This window comes from Mytilus edulis, chromosome 6 (genome assembly GCF_963676685.1).
Source record: "Mytilus edulis chromosome 6, xbMytEdul2.2, whole genome shotgun sequence".
NCBI lineage: Eukaryota > Metazoa > Mollusca > Bivalvia > Mytilida > Mytilidae > Mytilus > Mytilus edulis.
Genome location: NC_092349.1, coordinates 11,994,490 through 12,002,586, shown reverse-complemented (window position 1 = coordinate 12,002,586; position 8,097 = coordinate 11,994,490).

Sequence of the window (8,097 nt, the reverse complement as noted above, 5' to 3'; positions counted from 1 at the left end):
TTATCCGAGAACACTTTTTGCACAAACTGTAACCATCCTGTTGAGGATAACCAACATTTCTTTTTTATTTGCCCTAAGTATAATGATGTAAGACAGATCCTTCTTGATTCCATTTACTCCATTGTTGATAATGTTGACATAAATATTGAATTACTACTTTTTGGAAACAGATTATTTTCATATGATATGAATATTGCTATTTTTAAATCTGTTCAGAAATATATCAGTGACACTCAACGTTTTGTTTGAAACTTACTTTAATTTTTGTTTCATCTAGTTTTATTTTTTATTTTTTTCTACACTCCAACATTAATTCATTTATTCCACTAAGCAAGCTTAGTGTCTCTTTCAAGCCATATATATATTTCTAATGACTTATAAAGGATATTTGCATGTTTCAAGGTACTTTAAATAACTGATGATTATTTGCCTATATATTTAAATATATTTTGCATTTAGTAAGTAACACTGTTAACATATATTTGCTCGTGTGTGCTCACAAGTAGCATGCATGTTCCACTATATTGCATTATTTTAAATACAGTTGTTGTGATTGAATTATACCTTGTACATGTAATATGGAGAGAGCTTTTATAGGCTGTGCCTGTTGCTCAATCCTTTTCATATCTTAATGAATAAAATATGTTTAAAATCAAAAATATGAATATCAGGCACAATCCCTCCCAATAACAATTTTTCTGAAATTTTAAACTGGCTGTTCAGTGTTTAGTTGTCAATGTGTTTTTGTGGAGTGTGGTTTTCTAGTTCTTTCAGCTGGTCATTGACTTGCCATTTTGATTGCTAGTTCTGTATATATATATATATATATACTGGAGGTGTTCCTAGATTGACAGAAGTTATAAATACAGATAATGCATTTTTGTAAACATTGTATAGGAATATTGTTTAAATCGTACATATTGCAGATTAAAAAAGCAAAATAAACCCGTATTAATAATTGATATTTCAATATCGAATTTCAATGTGCAATATATGCATAATAAAACAAACATGAATTAATGACAGTTGTTGGAACTGAAATACACATAGTTAATTTTTCAGCATTTGATGTCTTATCATGTCTTATCCTGAGACGAGAAAAGTCTGTAATTCTTTATCTCATTTAAGCCAATAGCTGTTGCTGTACTATTCTCAGCCACATCCATGACTTCATAAAGCAACCAATCAGAATCTATATGTGATAAGTAATTATTTCAAGATGGCGTGTATATGGACTGAAACTAATAGCTCCGCATCGTGATGCGAAGCAAAAAGGTGTTATGGCTTGGCATAAATTGTTAAAGTATTAAACATTAATCTATCAAAATCATAAGTGCATTGAACCAATAATAGTTTTAAATTATATACAGTTAATACTTAACCATTGGAACATATTTTGGAAACTCAAAGGTTGACAGGTATGCATTCCTCCTTTTTTTAGCTCAACTGGCCTAAAAGGCCAAGTGAGCTTTTCTCATCACTTGGCGTCCGGCGTCGTCGTTGTTGTTAACTTTTACAAAAATCTTCTCCTCTGAAACTACTGGGCCAAATTAAACCAAACTTGGCCACAATCATCATTGGGGTATATAGTTTAAAAGATGTGTCCGGTGACCCGGCCAACCATCCAAGATGGCCGCCATGGCTAAAAATAGAACATAGGGGTAAAATGCAGTTTTTTGCTTATAACTCAAAAACCAAAGCATTTAGAGCAAATCTGACATGGGGTAAAATTGTTAAACAGGTGAAGATCTATCTGCCCTGAAATTTTCAGATGAATCGGATAACCCGTTGTTGGGTTGCTGACCCTGAATTGTTAGTTTAAAGGAAATTTTGCTGTTTTTGGTTATTATCTTGAATATTATTATTGATAGAGATAAACTGTAAACAACAATAATGTTCAGCAAGTAAGATTTACAAATAAGTGAACATGACCGAAATGGTCAATTGACCCCCTTAGGAGATATTGTTCTTTATAGTCAATTTTTAACAATTTTCATAAAATTTGTAAATTTTTACTAACATTTTCCACTGAAACTAATGAGCCAAGTTCATTATAGATAGAGATAATTTTAAGCAGCAAGAATGTTCAGTAAAGTAAGATGTACAAACACATCACCATCACCAAAACACAATTTTGTCATGAATCCATCTGCTTCCTTTAATATTCACATAGACCAAGGTGAGCGACACAGGCTCTTTAGAGCCTCTAGTTTTTCTTCACACAAGTACAGCTTTTTTAGATTTCTTTGGGTTTAATTTGAAGGTCTGTGGTAACATGACATCATCATGAGCTTTTTGTGGACAAGTACAAATGGTAAGGGGTCTTTACTTATTCAATGAGCCCCCAAATTTTTTTTGCAGAAATAGAGTTAGCATAAGGGGTTTCTTTACATACATGAGATCATTTTTTGGGACAAAGAATGTCATTACCATTGTACAATGTTGTAATTGTCAGATTGATTAGATAGTTTATTTATTTTCTAAGCAAAGGTCATGAATTGTTTTAATTTTCTGACCCCGAAAAAGCACAAAAAGGTAATTAAATTGATTATGTAAGGGGACATAATTCATACATGCGAACCAGCTAACTTCAAATATTTAACTTAATAGAGATATATATTCTAGTCCATGCATGTATTGTCAAAATATTTAAAAATTATTTTACCCTCTTCTTCATGGTTTATATTGGTATGACGTTGGCGTCGTCGTCATCGTCCAAATACTTTTAGTTTTGGCACTCTTAACTTTAGTAAAAGTGAATAAAAATCTATGAAATTTTAACACAAGGTTTATGACCACAAAAGGAAGGTTGGGATTGATTTTGGGAGTTTTGGTCCCAACATTTTAGGAATAAGGGGCCAAAAAGGGCCCAAATAAGTATTTTCTTGGTTTTCGCACTATAACTTTAGTTTAAGTAAATAGAAATCTATGAAATTTTGACACAAGGTTTATGACCACAAAAGGAAGGTTGGGATTGATTTTGGGAGTTGAAGTCCGAACAGTTTAGGAATTAGGGGCCAAAAAGGGCCCAAATAAGCATTATTCTTGGTTTTCGCACCTTAACTTTAGTATAAGTAAATAGAAATCTATGAAATTTAAACACAAGGTTTATGACCATAAAAGGAAGGTTGGGTTTGATTTTGGGAGTTTTGGTCCCAACAGTTTAGGAATAAGGGGCCCAAAGGGTAAAAAATTGAACTTTGTTTGATTTCATCAAAAATTGAATAATTTTGGTTTTTGCACCATAACTTTAGTATAAGTAAATAGAAATCTATGAAATTTAAACACAAGGTTTATGACTATAGAAGGAAAGTTGGGTTTGATTTTGGGAGTTTTGGTCCTAACAGTTTAGGAATAAGGGGCCCAAAGGATTGAACTTTGTGTGATTTCATCAAAAGTTTAACAATTGGGGTTCTTTGATATGCTGAATCTAACTATGTATGTAGATTCTTAATTTTTGGTCCCGTTTTCAAATTGGTCTACATTAAGGTCCAAAGGGTCCAAAATTAAACTTAGTTTGATTTTAACAAAAATTCAATCCTTGGGGTTCTTTGATATGCTGAATCTAAACTTGTACTTAGATTTTTGATTATTGGCCCAGTTTTCAAGTTGGTCCAAATCAGGTCCAAAATTAAATTTTGTTTGATTTCATCAAAAATTGAATAATTGGTGTTCTTTGATATGCCAAATCTAACTGTGTATGTAGATTCTTAATTTTTGGTCCTGTTTTCAAATTGGTCTACATTAAAGTCCAAAGGGTCCAAAATTAAACTACGTTTGATTTTAACAAAAATTGAATTCATGGGCTTTTATGATATGCTGAATCTAAACATGTACTTAGATTTTTTTATTATGGGCCCAGTTTTCAAGTTGGTTCAAATCAGGATCCAAAATTAATATATTAAGTATTGTGCAATAGCAAGAAATTTTCAATTGCACAGTATTCAGCAATAGCAAGAAATCTTCAATTGCACAGTATTTTGCAATAGCAAGAAATTTTCAATTGCACAGTATTGCGCAATAGCAAGAAATCTTCAAGTGCAATAGCAAATATTTTCAATTGCACATGTGGTATTTCGCAATAGCAAGAAACATCTTATTGCAATATTGTGCAATAGCAAGAAATTTTCAATTGGAGTTATCTTTCTTTGTCCAGAATAGTAGTTGAATCAACTTAAAATCATTGTTTTATACAATGTACAATGTATATTCACTTTTACTACCAACTGATAAATTAAAACAATCTTTACCATTCAGTGATAACAAGCACTTTATTTTACATTTTAATATTTTAGGATGTATTTAAATGAGTAGTTATTGTTGCAAACTCCATTATAAATTTGAATTGAGATCAGTTTTGGAAAAGGGAAAGGGGGATGTGAAAAAAAAATGGGGGGGGGGGGTTAAATTTTTCTCATTTCAGATTTCATAAATAAAAAGAAAATTTCTTCAAACATTTTTGAGAGGATTAATATTCAACAGCATAGTGAATTGCTCAAAGGCAAACAAAATATTTTAAGTTCATTAGACCACATTCATTCTGTGAATCCAGCTTGAATGTTGTGTCCATACTTGCCCCAACGGTTCAGTGTTCAACCTCTGCGGTCATATAAAGCTGCGCCCTGCGGAGCATCTGGTTGTATCATGTTTCTTTCAGTCAGAATAACTAGAAATAAGAGTTGACAATCCAATTTTCTTCCTGAATCAACATATTTTACTTCCGTGCTGATTTAAAACATTATTTATTGGGTTTTTGTTCACTCCTTTAGCATGTTAAGTAAAACTGGTAAGATGAAAAAAAATGTAAACTGCTAGCTGGGGCAAATTGTGGGGTAGTAGATTGTTCTTTGGTTGGAATTGTTTTGTCACGTTTGGGACTACTTTATCTCTTAACTCAATGTAACTGACAACACCGTTTTGATTTTGTTCATACAGTATCAGTTGATCTATGGTTAAGAAAATTCAGTAGTCTGTTGTCTTAAATCCAAGCAGGACTGTAAAATGTATGATACTAGAACACACCTGTGATATGACTGAATTAAAGTACATACCGTAATGCCTTTAGCTGATGTTTAGTCTGGAGTTTTAGTATTTGTATTGTCATCTGATAAAGTCATGCTGATTGTAAGGTGAACATACCTGTCAACTGACCCGTATTTTGCGGGTGTGACCCGAGATTTTCACAATTCTGAGAGATCACCCGGGATACCCGCTGGGTCACTGAATAACCCGGGAATTCCGAAAATGACCCGTTTTCACCTGGATTTCTAAGCCTAGAGAATAATTTTATACGTGATTTTTCTTTGAAATACCGGCAAATTCGTAATTCTTCCATCAACAGAAGGAATGCATGTCGTTTCGTAACCTGGTCACTTCGTAACTAGTCGATTCCTAACTACATTGATTTGTAACTGAGATGTTTCACAACTGGTGTAATTATATATGGTTATAAAGTGTTAGTTAAAATAATTAGTTTAAATGAAACAGTTAAAAGTTATTATTTATAAATGATCAAATTGTTCATCTAATAATAACAATATTGTAATGTTTTTAATCTAAAACTTTCTTATATCTTTTTAATTATTGGCTAATTGGCTAATTGTTCATTACGCTCGTTGACAGCTTTCATGTTTTGATGACATCTAATGACAGGTAATAAAAAGTAAGTATAGTAGGTGTAAAGTGATTAAGTTAATTAATGGCACATGACCTATGGCACACGACCTAAAAATAATTATTTTCTACTTTTTTTCTCACTTTTACATGCAATTGCACAACCCTCCTCCTTTTTCACCCGGGCTGGGGAATGGCGTTGGCGGAGTTTTTTTTTTTTTTATAGAACACTTAAGCTTTATCTACTCTATTCCTTTCTTTCAGAGACATCACTATGTTGTTCTTTGTTTGCATGTTTATACTGGCATAAAGCCTGATTTTTCATCCGAAAAACCCTGGTATAAACATGAAACAAAGTCTTAGTTGGCTGGAGCATGCATATCGCAGCAGCATCAGTTGGTCTGTATACAAAAGCACACTTCCTTAACAATGTACTACAGGACATCTGGTTTTGAGTGTATTTATCCCAGAATAAGAAAATGCATCCTTGTATGTAGCGGGTCCTAACAAGCTGATACCTTTTTAGTTTACCTTTGATTTTTTCCTCACCCTCTGAAGTCTAAACATTTGTGTAAACTGCTTAAAACAACATTTTAAGTTTAACAATTGCGTTTACCAAGCGTATGATAACATGCAAGCTATGTGATCATAACTTTTACAATCTAATTTAAATATAGTATATTGAAATCAGAGATCAATATTTTAATTAGATTGTAACTTTTACTGCTTGCAATTACCACTTAAACAACGTAAATAGTTATCAAAGGTACCAGGATTATAATTTAGTACGCCAGACGCGCGTTTCGTCTACATAAGACTCATCAGTGACGCTCATATCAAAATATTTATAAAGCCAAACAAGTACAAAGTTGAAGAGCATTGAGGATCCAAAATTCCAAAAAGTTGTGCCAGATACGGCTAAGGTAATCTATGCCTGGAATAAGAAAATCCTTAGTTTTTCGAAAGTTTCAAAGTTTGGTAAACAGGAAATTTACAAAAATGACCACATTATTGATATTCATGTCAACACCGAAGTGTTGACTACTGGGCTGGTGATACCCTCGGGGACGAAACGTCCACCAGCAGTGGCATCGACCCAGTGGTGTAAATAGTTATCAAAGGTACCAGGATTATAATTTAGTACGCCAGACGCGCGTTTCGTCTACATAAGACTCATCAGTGACGCTCATATCAAAATATTTATAAAGCCAAACAAGTACAAAGTTGAAGAGCATTGAGGATCCAAAATTCCAAAAAGTTGTGCCAGATACGGCTAAGGTAATCTATGCCTGGAATAAGAAAATCCTTAGTTTTTCGAAAGTTTCAAAGTTTGGTAAACAGGAAATTTACAAAAATGACCACATTATTGATATTCATGTCAACACCGAAGTGTTGACTACTGGGCTGGTGATACCCTCGGGGACGAAACGTCCACCAGCAGTGGCATCGACCCAGTGGTGTAAATAGTTATCAAAGGTACCAGGATTATAATTTAGTACGCCAGACGCGCGTTTCGTCTACATAAGACTCATCAGTGACGCTCATATCAAAATATTTATAAAGCCAAACAAGTACAAAGTTGAAGAGCATTGAGGATCCAAAATTCCAAAAAGTTGTGCCAGATACGGCTAAGGTAATCTATGCCTGGAATAAGAAAATCCTTAGTTTTTCGAAAGTTTCAAAGTTTGGTAAACAGGAAATTTACAAAAATGACCACATTATTGATATTCATGTCAACACCGAAGTGTTGACTACTGGGCTGGTGATACCCTCGGGGACGAAACGTCCACCAGCAGTGGCATCGACCCAGTGGTGTAAATAGTTATCAAAGGTACCAGGATTATAATTTAGTACGCCAGACGCGCGTTTCGTCTACATAAGACTCATCAGTGACGCTCATATCAAAATATTTACAAAGCCAAACAAGTACAAAGTTGAAGAGCATTGAGGATCCAAAATTCCAAAAAGTTGTGCCAGATACGGCTAAGGTAATCTATGCCTGGAATAAGAAAATCCTTAGTTTTTCGAAAGTTTCAAAGTTTGGTAAACAGGAAATTTACAAAAATGACCACATTATTGATATTCATGTCAACACCGAAGTGTTGACTACTGGGCTGGTGATACCCTCGGGGACGAAACGTCCACCAGCAGTGGCATCGACCCAGTGGTGTAAATAGTTATCAAAGGTACCAGGATTATGATTTAGTACGCCAGACGCGCGTTTCGTCTACATAAGACTCATCAGTGACGCTCATATCAAAATATTTATAAAGCCAAACAAGTACAAAGTTGAAGAGCATTGAGGATCCAAAATTCCAAAAAGTTGTGCCAGATACGGCTAAGGTAATCTATGCCTGGAATAAGAAAATCCTTAGTTTTTCGAAAGTTTCAAAGTTTGGTAAACAGGAAATTTACAAAAATGACCACATTATTGATATTCATGTCAACACCGAAGTGTTGACTACTGGGCTGGTGATACCCTCG